At 40.9% G+C, this 14,874-nt stretch overlaps 1 protein-coding gene across 2 annotated transcripts in view; it reads right to left on the bottom strand.

Annotated features, from left to right (window-relative positions):
• Window positions 1–14,283, bottom strand: part of GRM5 (glutamate metabotropic receptor 5) — a 565,234-nt gene extending 550,951 nt beyond the window's left edge. Inside the window, exon 1 of one of the 2 annotated variants that reach the window (XM_032640370.1) lies at window positions 14,092–14,283. The gene's annotated coding sequence lies outside the window, so the exon portion shown is untranslated. Of the gene's footprint in view, window positions 1–11,924; window positions 12,127–14,091 lie in introns of those variants that run through there. The other variant, XM_032640371.1, reaches the window with a different exon arrangement.
• Between the last annotated feature and the right edge of the window lie 591 nt (window positions 14,284–14,874).

The following is a 14,874-nucleotide window of genomic DNA, read 5'->3' as shown; positions in this document are numbered from 1 at the left end:
AAGTGGAGGGGGGGGATGGGTGGGGATGATGATTCAGGCGGTAACGCAAACAACGGAGAGCAATGGGGAGCGGCAATGAAGTTGCACTTGCACGCCGCTTACCTCTTGCCGTGAGGCCTGGTTCCTAACAGGACGGTCTGGTACCAGTCCAAGGCCCAGGGGTTGGGGATCCCCGCTCTAAAAGGTGACTTGAACTGGAACCTGACAAATGCAAAGAACAATAAAATGAAGAATGAAGTCAGTCATGTGAAAAGTGTGGCTAGAGCATAAATAATGAGCGCAATTATGGTACAAAATGAGGTTGGAAAGATACGGAACGGCCAGACCATGTAGGATCTTGTAGGCTCTCAAGGAATTTGGAGCTTAAGTGCAACAGAAAGCCACTGAGGAAGTGTAAACAAATGACTGGCACAACCCAATCTTAGAAAAGATTCTCCTAGCTCCTCATTGTTCTGGATAACGGACTTGAGAAATCTGAGACTCTTATAATACTCTAGGTAAGAGATGATAGTGGCTTGGCTATGATTGGTGACAGTGGATATGGAGAGAAGTGGACACAGTCAGATATGTTTTGCAAGTAGAATCAACTGGACTTGCTGACGGACTGGATGTGGGTAAGGTAGAGAGGAATCAGTGTCTACTCCTAGGTTTTGAGTCTAAGAAACTAGTATATTCTGATATCATTAAAAGGGATGGGACTGACTGGAACAGAAACAGATGGGCTCAAGGGAAAACAATGATTTTCTTTTGAACATGTTAAATTTGAGATGCTTTGGAAGCATCCAGGTATAGCTGTCAAAGAGGAAGGAAGACATGTAAGCGTGGACCGAGAGGAGTTTTTTGGCTTAAAGATGTAAACTGGGGGTCACCAATATATAAACCCTTTGAAATGAATAAAATTACCTAGAGAGCAAGTATAAATAAAGAAAAGGTGGGGCTGAAAAGTAAGCCCCACAGAGAGGTAAGGCTGTGGGAAAGCCAGCTAAGGAAACAGAGGCAGCTCAGAAAGTAAGGAGAGAAAGCAAGAACATGTGATACCAGAGATGCCAAAAGAGAATGTCCTGGGCACTTTATAGTTGCAGACATATGCAAGGCTTTCATGCTTCTCGTTCCCCCAGAAGATATTATATTCTATGTGCATTGTGTATCTGCGTCTGTATGTGGGTATGTCTGTATGTGTGGTATGTGTGTGTCAATAATCCTTATAACAACCCTGAGATGTAGGTATTATTTTATTCTATTTTCCTAATGATGTAATGGGTTTTAATAACTTAAAAACAAGCCAATCATGGAATGATGGAGCTAGAATTCATGTCTACGCCTAGTGACTCCATAACATACTCTTATTATCATCTTTTGTCACCTTACCACCCCTTCTGCCAAGAGAGGTATTTCCGAAGTCCATGAAAACTGAGAGGGGCCACCCAAACACAGTTTGAACTTCCAAGGGAGCTAGAATCTAACAGGAGTTTGCTTAAAAAATAGAGAGTGATGAACATTTCGGGAAAAGAGATGATTCATACCTAGAAGGTACAAATGTGTATGACTATCTGGCACAAATATATTTTTATTGCCCTGGCATCCCCTACTAGATTATGACCTGCCAGATTATAAATCAATGATTGTTTCATAATCTGCCTTGAATACACACAGTGACTATATTTTATTGATACTAGCTATGAAGCTCAGATACCTGGAAAGTATATTCTGAAATTATGACTTAGAAATTTGACAGAATTGTGCTACAACTCAGATTATTATAAGGTTAAACAAGTCATCCCACATGCTCCCAAAATACAAGAAATCAATACAGCATAAATTCTAAATAGACCAACAGAGTATACCCTAGCTCTATCAGCATCGCTCATTTGTTCAGTAAGTCTTTATTAAGTAACTGTGCTGTACCAACCACTCTTCTAGTCCCTGAGGATTCAATTATGGGCAAGGCAGACACAAATTCACGCCCTCATGGAGCCTGTAATCCAAGGTGGTTTGTCAGACCATAAATAAGGAAATAAAATATTGTATGCTATACAGTAATAAGTGTTAAAGAGAAACAATAAGCCAGGGAAGGAAGATAGAAAGTATCAGAGATATGGAAAAAATTTTAATAATGTAGCCAAAGAAGTTTAAACTGTAAAAGTAAAATTGGGTAAATAACTAAAAGAAGTAAGAGAATGAGTCATGCAAATAACAAGGGAATGAACACTCCAGGTTAAAAAAAAAAAAGTAAATGCTAAGTCCCTGAGGCAGGTTTATGCTTAGTGTGTTGAGAAACAGCAAGGAGGCCAGTGTGACTGCAGTGAAGTAAAAGTGGGGAGAGAGGAAGAAGGGAGGTTTGAGAGCTAGTATGATGATCAAAGCCTTTTTGGACTTTGAAAGACTTTGGCTTTAACATTGTGTGAGAGTGATGTTCTGGAAGAGTTTTCAATAGGGGAGGGACACACAATGACCAACTTTTCAACAAGAATAAGGGCACAAAGGCAGAACCAAGAAAGCAATTAGGAAACTACTGCAATAATTCAGGTGAGAGAGATGACAGAGGCCTGGATCAGGAAGATGGTAGTATAGGTAGTGAGAACTAGTAGGATTCTGAATATATCTTGAAGATAGAGTGAAAGGGTTTGCTGTCAGATCTGACTTGGACTGTGAAGGAAAGAGAAGGATCAATGAGGACACTAAAGTTTTCGGTCTGAGCAAATAAAAGATGGTGCCATGTTGACTGAGACGGAGAAAACTGTGGAGGAACAGATCTGGGTGGAGATAACCGAAATTCAGTTTTGATACACCAATTTTTAATTCTTGTTAGAAATTCAAGAAGAGATATTTAATAAGCATCTGATATAAGAGGTTGAAATTCTGGAGAGAGGTCTGCATAGGAGATATAAACAGAGGAGGCATCAGTATGTAGATGCTCTTTTTTGTAAAACATAAAACTGGATGAAATCACCTAGGAATTGGAAAGAGAAAAACTAGTTCTGAGACTGAGGTCCGGGGAATTTCAATGTTTAAACTCCCAAAGACCCAGAGACAAGGAAAAACCAGCAAAAGAGACTGAAAAAATTTTTGAACAGAAACCTTATCTTGTAAAGTGTATGTGTGGTGGGGAGGGGGATGAAATGTGAAGTATTCAAGTTCTATTAAAGCAAAAATAAAAACAGATATGGCTGTGTTTTCACAAGAAATATTATGAGTGTGTGTGTACGCACACAGTCGGGAAACATACACAGTGACATTAATGAGATGTCCTCTGGGTGATGGGAATATGCATAATTTTTAATTTCTTCTTTGCTTTTATCTGTGCTTTCTAAGGTTCTGAATTTCTACTAGCAAAGCTATTTGTTATTTGTGATATTTTTTTAAATGTGGGATTGAGGGATCTACTTTTTAAATTTCTGCCCCAGTCTCTCTTATGGTCATCTCCTCTCAATCTGCCCCTCCTTGGAAGTCTGCTAGTCAAGTTAAATTTGGGTCTCCTTTAGGTATTCTGAATATATCTTGAACCCCTTTGCCCCAGTGGTTCTGTTCACGCTGCTTCTTAGCCCTGATATGCTCTTGTTTCATGGCCTTAAGGCAGAGTTTTTAAGAGCATTGGCTTGGAGTCAAGTAGACTCGGGTTTGAATCCTGGCACTGCCATCTGTTGGCTGTGTGCCCTTGATCACTTAGCTTCTCTGAGCCTAACTGGAATGAGAATAGTACCTACCTCAAAGAGTTTTAATGAGGATTGAATGAAGTAATATTTTTCAATAGGCCCTTTATAAAAGCTTCCCAGGTCCCTCACCTTGCAGTATGTGCTGTATTCTAAATGCAAGTGGCATTTTTGTCCATTTGTAATGTTATTTATTAGGCTAGTATTATAGCTATTTATACATGTTTTGCCTTCCAATAGACTTCAAACTCTTTAAATATTAAATCTGTGCCATACGCAACACCTAGTATTAACAGATATTCAATAAATCCTGCTGAATGAACAAATAAGTAAAGGGAGTTGCCTGCACTTCGCTTTCTGGTCAGTTACTTGATTGAGATGTAAAGATAGTGCCCCCTGCCTCACTGTGGAAAACTGGAAAATGGATATTGAAACTCAAATGGGTCCAGGGGACATCAAAAAGAGAAGTACGGACTAACAAAGTAGGAGGGAGAAACCTTTGGTGTTCCCCATGGCTTTTTGATATATTAAGGAAAATAGCATCATAGAACTATAAAGAGTCCTACAGATGATTCAGTTTAACTGAGACCCACGGAGAATAAATGATTTTTAGCAGGCCTAGGACCAGAACCGAGAAAATATCGTCTCAAAACCCAGATTTAATCACACCCTGCAACTTGGTGTCTGTTCTTCTACAATTTTCTAAGCATATAACCTTTAATACATAGATTTTTTATTTAAATGGAATATTAGTATGAAATCTACATTGCAATATACTTTTATTCTCTACATAATGTATTATAAATACCTTTTGAGATCAGTTCATTTTGATGATGGGGATAACAATAAGAATAATTAAAATTCAAGAGAGCTTACTATGTTCTAGGCACTGTGCTTAGCGTTTCACACGAAACGTCATTTAACTATCATTTAAAAAAACTGTAAGATAGATCATGTTATGTATATTTTATGCTTGAAGTATCTGGGACTCAGAGAGAGAGAACAGTTTGGCTAAGATTCTAAAGCAAGTGAGTAGCAGAGCCAAGATTCACACTTAGAGCTTCTATTTCTTTTTACCAGTTGCATAGTATTCAATTATATGAGTGCACAAACATTTATTTAATCACTCCCTATTTTTGGATATTTAGATTGCTTGTAGGTTTTACTACTATCATCAACAACGTTGCACTTTAATTACTTTTAAAACTATTTCTATAGGAAAAATGCATGATATTGCTGGCATGAATCTTCCCACATTTTACAATCTATTAATTTAGATTGTAAAAGGTGGCATTTACTTCACTCTCAGTCCCTTCTCCTTAAGCTTTTCAATTCTGGCTACCACACAATGTTCTTTCCATAAGAACCTGCTTTCTCTTGCTTGTATACAAGTTCCTGAGTGAGGCCATTTCTCCTTAGATATCTCACCAGGAGGTTCATTCATTCATTTAACAAAAGTCTGGTAGAAAAAAAAAAAAGGAGGGGGAATAGTAAAACCATATTATTTTATTTTCAGTGTACGGAGCCTTTTCCCTTTTACTCCTATTTCAAACTAAAACAAAATTACCACTAAGAAAGTCTGATTATCCCCAATTCATATATCAGAAAATAGAGTCTCCAAGATAATAAATTATTTGCTTTAGGTTATAACTCTGATGTGGTAGGTGTGAGAGGTTGGTAGCTATGTTTTTTAATTCATCATATATAGGTGAATATATATATTCTATACATGTATATTCTTGCATAGATAATGGGAAGAAATTAATACAATAATTTTTAAAAGCTTTCAAAATGTTATAGATCTATGATCTAAAAATATGGAGTACTTTAATTCAATCAAAAGTAGTAAATGATAGGAGTTTATATAAATAGTATAACTTATATGGTACTTTGATTTAGGGTCCTATTTTCAGAGGCACTGGGCTACTTTATTCAATGTTCTATATCATATACTTTGGGTTCATAGCATAATAAAATTAATCACTACCCCATTACAAAAAAATAATATATATCTAATATGCATGAAAGTACTGGGCCTCAGGTAATCATACAGTCCCATACTGGATCCTAAATGAATAGGAAGAAGAAGTATTGGTGGGTAGAATTTACCATAAATGACAACTTACATAGTAATCAGATTCACAGCTTGCATTGTCTTTTATTTTCAACAATCTTCTCAAACACTGACCATCTTTCTGGCACAAATTTATCTTATATAACTTAATCCCCACACAAGCGAATCATACAGCTCAGGACATCAACAGTAAAATGATTCCTTCTGCCTGAGCAACAGCCTCATCACATATAGGGGTGTCAATGTTGCATATACCATGGATGGCTTTGACACATTTTCCTGAAAACCAGTGCATCCGAAAGATAAGAGACACTCTGAGGTATAATGATACCGAGAGCGTTACAGTCCGAGGAAAGCTCCACTGTTGTATCTATCTCAAGCACACATCTGTGACCCTGTAAACAAGGAAGTCCAGCACCCCCTCCACTTAGCCCAGGACAAAAAATATGCCATATTTTAACTGAAACCCCCTTAAAGCAAAAAGAGGCCATAAAATAACATTGTACAAAAGTGAAATCTGTAATTTTGTGCATTAATGAAAAGGTGCTGGCAGTAGAATAAAGCTCACTAAATCATTGTAAATCATTACACGATTGGTTTAGTAGTCCATGAAGACCTAAAACAGCCTTCTACAGCAAAGCAATAAAAATGATGTAATCCACCGTTAACTAGTTTCAATTTAATTATCATGCAGGGATTCTAAATTTCTTCCCATTTTGCAGCCTTCAGCTGCTTTCTTTTTATTTATGGCACACCTCTCAAGACTGTAAGGCATTATGGTGCATATTATATTGCCTATCATCAGGTGCTTGAAAATGTGGTTTTGCATTTTTAACTCAATCTCTAGTTACTTATTAATAGCTGATATTTATTGAGTGCCTACTTTGTGCTAAATAATATATAAGCATAATTTAATGTAAGTTTCACAACAACCCTGAGGGGTAGGTATGATTACTACCTACATTAAATATCTCTCGAAATTGAGGTTTAGAGGTGAAGAATCTTGCCAGAAGTCTCATACATATAATAAATGGCAGAGTCAGGACATGAATCCAGTTTCTCTCCGGCTCCAAAGCTCACACTCAACATAATCAGATGATACTGTTTCCTATCCGACCAAATGGGTTGGTTAGTTAAACCTTATGCACTGGCTGCAAAACATTCTGGAGACTCTGCTTTCCACTAAATTCTTATGTAATGTCAATCAGCTTCATTTGGAAGCTGTACAAACCAACCAAATAAATATAGGTAACTCTGTCTCATGGAATCATTTAGATCAGGGCTTCTCAAGCTTAGACCTGTTGATATTTTGGACCAGACAAATTTTTGGTTTTGGGGGGCTGCCATCTTGTACATTGCAGGATGTTTAGCAGCATCCCTGATCTGCAGATGCCAACAGCACACACCTCCTCTAGTTGTGATGAATAAAAATGTCCCCAGACACTGTCAAATGTTCCTTGCAGGTCAAAGTCATTCCCAATTGAAAACTGCTGATTTACTTAAAACTCATCCTTGTCAAGGTCTATGTAATCATCAAAAAAGAAGATGACTAAGAGTCATCTGGATGTGTCCGTCCCACAAAGCATTTTTCTGAAATGTCCTAATAATTCTAAGGAGAGTAGTTTGGAGAGTAGTAGGCAAGTAGATTTGCCTTACTCCTTCTTTACATTGCCACTTGTTTCCGGCTGCATCATCTTGTTTTGGAGCTTGGAATTTCAACTTGAGAAATACAGATTAAACTGTCAGAGTCAAAGAAGACATTGCCTTACATTAACTAAGCATAGTTCTGAATAGTCACAAATTACAAAAGATAAATGTGAGAAGAGTATCCTATGGTACCTGTCACCATTTCAAAGGCTATGTGAAATACAAAGTTCATTATAATTTTTTAAAGATAAAGAATAATAACTTTATATAGTAATTTTCCCATTGGTTTTTCAAAATCTTATTTTTATTTTTAAAAACATAATATATTATTTACCTTTCTTCTGGGTCTTTAAAGGATTCTACTACATTACCTGTATTGTGTAATACTTTGTATGAAAACAAATTGATTTTTAATATTTTAAAATTATTCTTCTGCAAATATTATGATGCAACGGGCTGCATTATTATTACAGGGCCCATTAGTGCCATTATGACTATGAACTTTTAATTTCCTCAGAACATTCATGCTCAGAAGTTTAAAGTCAGTGGCCTATACCTAGAGTTGTAAAAAATAATCATTAGGGAATTATTCTTAGGTCTTTATAAGACCAACAGAATCACATCAACATAAAATACATTTTCTTGCATCTAACTTTGTCCTTTAAATTTCCTGAATAGTTTGACTAAAATAAAAGAAGCTATTTGAAACAGCAATTATGTATCAACCATATGGTTGTTGAGAAGATTAAACTCAATAACATAGGAAACCTAGGAAACATCTGATATTCAAAGGCCTAGATGGGATTAATAGTCATAACGACCGGTTCTGTACTTTTCACTCTGGGTCTGGCACTTGACTTATATTTGTGTAACTAATTCACCATAATCACTCAATGAGGCTAATAGTGTTACAACCTGTTCTCCATTTTAAAAATGAGGAAGAGAGGCAGAGCAATGTTAAGTAACTTGCCCAAGGTTACATAGCTAATGAGCCACAAAGCTGGGATTCAAACTCAGGCAATCTTGTTCAAGGGTCTGTACTCCCAACCATATCACAAGTCACTGGAAACCACAAGGAAACAATTCCATGGTGTTTATCTAATAAAATGGAAAAGTTATCTAATATAATGGAAAAAGGATAAGTCTGAGTTCCAAACAAATCAGACATATGTGTGTGTGTATACACACACACACACACGTGTGTATGTGTATAAAATTATATATACATATAATTTTATTTTTCCATTTCCCTGTTACATGACAGTGGAAGGAAACAACCCTCAATTTTAACAACAGAAAAATCACTGCCCTGTATGATTGTTATGAGTATTAAATAAGATATATAATGCTTGGCACGGTGCCTGATGTGCTCAATAAATGATAGTTATTAGAGCAGAGATGAGCCTGCACCAACACCTTTCCTTGTTTCCCAAGCAAAGGTACATACATGACTAAAGGTACATACAATTCAAATGAGATTAGAACTGATAAAATCTCGATATTTTTTCTCTTGTTTGAGAATTTAAAGAAAATGGAAGCAAGCTTATGGCATAATGTTTTTTAGAACTACGTTTTAACCAACTGAGAGAAAGGAATATCAAGAAAATATTTTCTCAGTTACAGATAGTTGAAATGCAAACTCAAAATTTAAATTTTCCTGGGTTATACAAGCACATCATAAACTAAAAAATATTTCTTTTGAGGCTCCTATATTCTTATATTCTCCAAACTCCATGCAATGAAAGTGATGACTAAATGATGCCTCGGGTCTAGGATTAACATTTCTGTGAATATTAAAAATAACACATATTTCTCAATTGTAGAATGTTCCTGCTTTGTAGTAATACACCTTCAGTTTATCCAAATGCCAAACTGATCAGCTTTAGCATATACCAACATATATCAAAAGGTAGTCTTCACTATTTTATGAAGTTAGTTTAAACTCCATCTACCAAAATAACAGCAAAAAGTATAAGGAGGAATAGTTGGATGTGTCTCTTCATCTCATGAGGATAGAAATCCTGGGAGAAAATGGTACACAAATAAGTGCAATATTTTTCACGATTAACTTTATCTCATATTTTTTCTACCTGTAATTTCATCTACGTTTCATTGGCACTTAATTTAGTTTTTCTATATGAAATGCTCTGACAATTCCATAAGAGACAATGTAATACGACTCCTATAAAATCTTCAACGTGTTTTGAAGAAATGTAAAAAAAACTTAGAATTAGTAAAATCTTTTAGTCATGAAAGTAAACATGTTTAATGAGATAAATTATTGAATAGGGAACAAAACAATGTCAACAAGCAGATTATAACCTGAAGATATTATGTACCTACTTAAATATTCTCAAAGTCTGTATACTTTGTACTGGTTGGCCATACTACCTATGAGTGAATTTTTCAGCTTTCACCTTGGCATTTGTCATCATGTCCATAATGTGTACCATGATGTGATGGCAGAGGCTTATGTCTACCTATGAAAGTAAAGTGAAGAACTGGGCAAGTACTTGAATATTCAAATACCACTCCTCTCCTCCAAATAATCTCAATACGCCCTTTAATAAATGAACATTAAAGAGTTTGGTTTCTTGGATGAATTGGGAGATTGGGATTGACATATATACACTAATGTGTATAAAATAGATAACTAATAAGAAGATGCTGTATTAAAAAATAAAATGCAAAAAAAAATAATAAAAATAAAAGCAAATCACAGGTCCTGTGCACACTGAAGGGGAAGGGGATAATGCAAGGGCAAGGATATCAGGAGGTGGTGACCGTGGAAACTACCTTGGAATCCGTCCATCATAGACTTCCAGTACAATGTTGAATAAAAAGTTCAAGGACAAAAAAACAAACAAACGAACGAGAGTTTGGTTTGTTTTTGAATGTAGCCTACAGCAAAAATATTACCATGGGATAGCAAAGATCTAGGGGGTGCAGTGAAAATACCTAAATTATATATTTTGTCAAGCAGATTCTAAATGACCAGGGAAAGCTTTTCTCTTAAAGAAGCAGTAAAGCAGTTATGTAGAAAGTACTATATTCTATTCACATTCTTCAAAAACAAACAAAAAAACCCAAACCTTGTAGGATCTGTCCGGAGTGCTGAAAAGGTTTCCAGTGGAGAAGGCTGGAGGCTGGGTTGTGCATTAACCTGATGAGTTCACAAAGCAGTATTTTCAAGTCCCAACCAAAGATCCTTTGAAACAGAAATTGACATCCATAAAGGACAAAAATAGTCACAACTGATTCTTAAATGTGTAACTGCATGGATATAAGAGAGAAATTAAAGGAGGAAATGTCCTGTGAATAAGGATCACAAAGCACACCTAACAAGAGGTAGCATACCTGAACACTCCAAAACTCAAAAGGATGTCTAGAATGTTGTATAACTAAGAGGATTCTACAGAAAACCTAAGCTTCGCCCCACGGCAGCTAGGGTGGGGGGCTGCACATAGCACAAGGCAGTGCTTCCCTGGCTGCCTCAAAAGGCCAGCAGTTAGCATGAAGGATACAGATGAGCTCTACATCAGTCTCGAGGGACGTAGAACAATGAAACAATATGTAGAGAATGAAGAAAGTGGAAGGAAGCCACTGCCTTCCCACGGACCTGTGTCAGCTTCTTAGCGGAAAGTAAAGTGTGGGAGAATCTACCTGCTTGGCCACTCAAGCTTTCGATTCAGCTGAGGCAGAACCAAGATAGTACCTGAATAAGCACAGGCACTTGTTAACCTCTCCTCAATTTCCCTTTCCCACAGCGCCCGCTCCGGAGGGAAGTGCGGGCAGCTGGAAATCCAGCACCAGTTCCAGAGCCCCCCAGGCAGATTCCTCACTTCCCTCTTCGAAGTCCCAAGTGCAGGGTAGGCTCTGGTCACCCGGCTAGCTCGTGGGCCTGCCGCGGGTTCTTTCCCCAAGTCGCTGTAGCCAGGGCTCTCTCCTTGGCATGCCTCTCATGCTGCCACTCCGGGGTAACTAGTAGGCTTTGTGTCCGAAGGGAAAGCTACATCCACGGGAGACGAAAGAGCGGGAGGGCGCAGACCGGGGTTCAGAAAGAAGCACGCTAGCCTGAGTGAAAGCGCTGTGCTTTCAGCACCACCCGCTGTCCCCCCTCTTCCCGCAGCAGCAGCTTGGTCACCGCAGCTAACCGATCTACTGGGAAGCGATTCCTTCCTCTTCCTCTCCACCTTCGCTTCTCTGAATTCTGAGCCCTCGGGTGGTTTGGAGGAGCCCAGTCTGAATTCTAAAAGCACGCACCTGGCCCTCAGGGAGCGGGAACTCGCATCCGAAGGCATGCAGAATCCCCTTCTCAACCCTTGCGGCCATTCCCTCATTCACCCCATTGCTCTCGTCCTTTCTCCCCAGCAGGTTTAACTGAAGCCATCCGCGAATGGAGCGGACTTCATCCTTGAGGTTCTGGCCACCCCCGCTGCTCCACCCTCGTCCCCCTCCCCCAAACCAAACTGTAAGCTCCCAGCAAGCGTATAGCTCATACATTCTTCCCGGGCCCGAGGACACTTGGGTAAACAGGCACTTAGCAAGCTTACCCCCCTGTTGGCGGCGCAGCAGGCAGTGAGGCGCGGTCTAGCTAGCCCCCCATAAAGTTGGGCCGCGCGGATCAGCGGGGCAGAGCCGGCCTCTCCAGTCCCGGGCTCCCCGCCGCGCGAGATGATCTTAAGCTCATCGCCTGCGCTCCGTGCGCGCAGAACAGCAGAGCTGAGGGCGGCGTGTGCAGCAATTCTCCCTGCTACTGAGAAAGGGGAGAAGGGGGGGAAGGGGAGAGCGCGGAGGAGGGAGGGGTGGTAGTTTGTATTTATAGAGAACAGAGTTCTCAGCGCAACTTTTTGGTGCCACCAAGTGGCACAGTGAGCTCCTTTAGGAACACAGACTTCGGGTCGAATCTGGATGGGTAAGCCAGCTTCACAGCCAGATGCTCACATGGTGGGAGGGTTGGGGGACATCCCCTCGGACTTGAGTTTTCCCATGTGAACTTTCTCATCTCAATGGCTGGGATTCAGATCCGTAAATTCTAAGAATGAGCTTGTATTGAGGGGGAATGTGTACCTGTGCCTCCTTCAGACAAGTGGCAGAGGTGTCAAGGACACTGGGCAGATGCCAGTAGCCTCCTAGGAGTCTAGGAACCCTTGTCTCAGGAAGAATATGTTTCCTTCTCTCTCCTAACCCTTCTGTCCAGATTACAGTATTCTCAAATATCACCCTTAGTTGTCCTGCCATCCTGAGTGCCCAACCTTTAAAGTACGATGCCATTCATTTTCCTTGTGCTAGAATCAATTCCAGATTCTTTACCAAACCCTCATTCAAAGAACATCACAGCTTGCCACCAAACCCCCTTCTTTAATTGCTACCTTTAAAAAAGCATGTGACTTTAGACTCTGTGGATCCAAACCTCTCCAGACAGCACTCAGGACTCCAGGGCTCCAGGCTACAAGCTAGGTGTCTGACTGTCCTTCTCACCCATTTCTACAGACCTCTTAGCACACATTACACCAACAGCAAAGCCAAGAACTTGCAAATGCCTTTGACATTTTGAGGGAAAATACCTTGAAGCTTCCTTTATCCAGATTTTCTGGGCACTCTTCCTTCCTTGTAGGCAGACCCTCAAACCCATAAAATCATAGACACTGCTACTGCATGGGACCTTAGTGACCCAAAACACAGAAGAGCCTCTACATTTTGCAGATGGAGAAACACAGTATACAGAGGTTAAGGGACTTGTTCAAGGTCACACACTTTCCTAGAGACAGCCCAGAGACTACCCAGGGTGATACTAAATGAACACATTTATGCCAAACCTGACTTCCAGGCTCCTGCTCTTTCTACCACCTTACACAGCCCATTCAGTCATATTTAGCTCTCTTCTCTTCCCTCTCCCTCCATATCCCTCTCTCTGACCCCATCCTTTGCCAAAGTCCCATAAAGGAACCTAGGGTAAGGCCATCTTCCTAGCCCCAATTGGAGTACATAAACTTGAGCTTAAAGGTGCAGAGTTGCAGGTGTACCCCCTTAAAATGGCCCCTGTTCTCAAAAACCTCTCTTCAGTAGTGTAGTCATGGAAGTGTCATTTTAGAAATGGAACACTGGCATTTACACCCAACCAGGTCCCTCTTTTGCTGTCTCTTTTCAGGGTGAAGCACCAGCAAATGCTCTTATTAGACTCCCACCAACACCTAATGGCTTCATAAATAGAGAAGCCCTCCTCCTTTGGTAAATGCACCCCTTTGTGCACATGTATCAGTATGCAAGAAAAGAGAGAGAGAGGAAGAGAGGTGTCCAAACGCTCCCTTTGGCTCAGAGCTCTATTTTTTCTCCTCTGATTTTTTTTTTTTTAGTTCATTTTCTATGGAAACGAGCCCACTTAAATTCCTTACTTATGCAAATACAAGCAAAATGATATTCATAAACCTCTCATTGGAGCGACGCCGCGGTAGCCTGGGCTCCCGACTAGAGATTCATGTCTGATTCACACAGCACACGTCCTTGTGGGGTGACTTTCCTAAACTTGCAGGACCTCGTAGCGTCCGTGGCTCCACCACTTCTCCACCTGCCCACCACCTGCCCCCCCGGGTCCCTTCGCCCAAGCTCCCGCCCCTTGCCTGACTGCTTTCCATCCCGGCGCTGGGGGAGGGGCTCCGGAGGGCTCCTACTGCCGCGGCGACCCAAGAGCCGAAAGAAAGAAAAACGCGCGGTGCTTACCAGGTGCGCGCCCGGAGCCTGGCGCCCCGAGCCAGCCGCTCCTCTCGGGCTCCCCGCCCTCGCGGAGCGGCCTGGGCTGCAGCTGGGGCGCTAGTGGCGACAATGGAGGCAGCGGCGGCAGCAGGCGGAGCGGCTCCGTCCGCGGCCCGCGGCGTTGGCGCTCGCGCTCTCGCGCCAGCGCGGGGAGCGCGTGCTGCGCTTAGGTAGACGCAGCTGGAAGCGCTGCGCCGGGCCGGCTCCTACTCGTGCAGCGCGCGGCGGGGGCGGGAGAGCGACCAAGCGCGCACACACTGGGTGACGAGGGTCTTGAAGGCTCGTAGTCGTGGGGTTCGAGCGAGGGTAGCCTCGGGCTCCCTCTGCAGCTCCTCGGCTTCCCTCCGGGAGCCGCGGAAGGAGAAGAGCTGTGCGGCGAGGCGTGGGTAGCGTGTCACTCATAGAGAAGCTGGGGGAGCAGGTAGATAATAAGCTTCTCTCTGACGATGGCACTTAAACACCTGACAGTGATTGGGAGAAGGGGCGTCACTGCTGGAGGGTAGAGAGAACCAGGAAGTCAGGGAACCCCAAGATGATTCAGAGATGTGAGTGGTTAGGAAGAATGGTCTCTTTAATGGAATTACTTATTAATTAAGCCATTTTGCATTTGGCTCCATTTCTTACAAACGAGTCTTTCTACGTCTATTAAAATTTCTTCCTCCGTAGCAATTAAATATCTTTTCACTTCCTTAAATGACTTTGCATCTCTTCCCCCACTACCCCCGTAACTGACCAAGATTGTAAAAAATG

Source organism: Phocoena sinus, chromosome 8, assembly GCF_008692025.1.
Source record: "Phocoena sinus isolate mPhoSin1 chromosome 8, mPhoSin1.pri, whole genome shotgun sequence".
NCBI lineage: Eukaryota > Metazoa > Chordata > Mammalia > Artiodactyla > Phocoenidae > Phocoena > Phocoena sinus.
The sequence above is the reverse complement of the archived record's forward strand: the minus strand, read 5'-3'. Positions and strand labels throughout refer to the sequence as shown.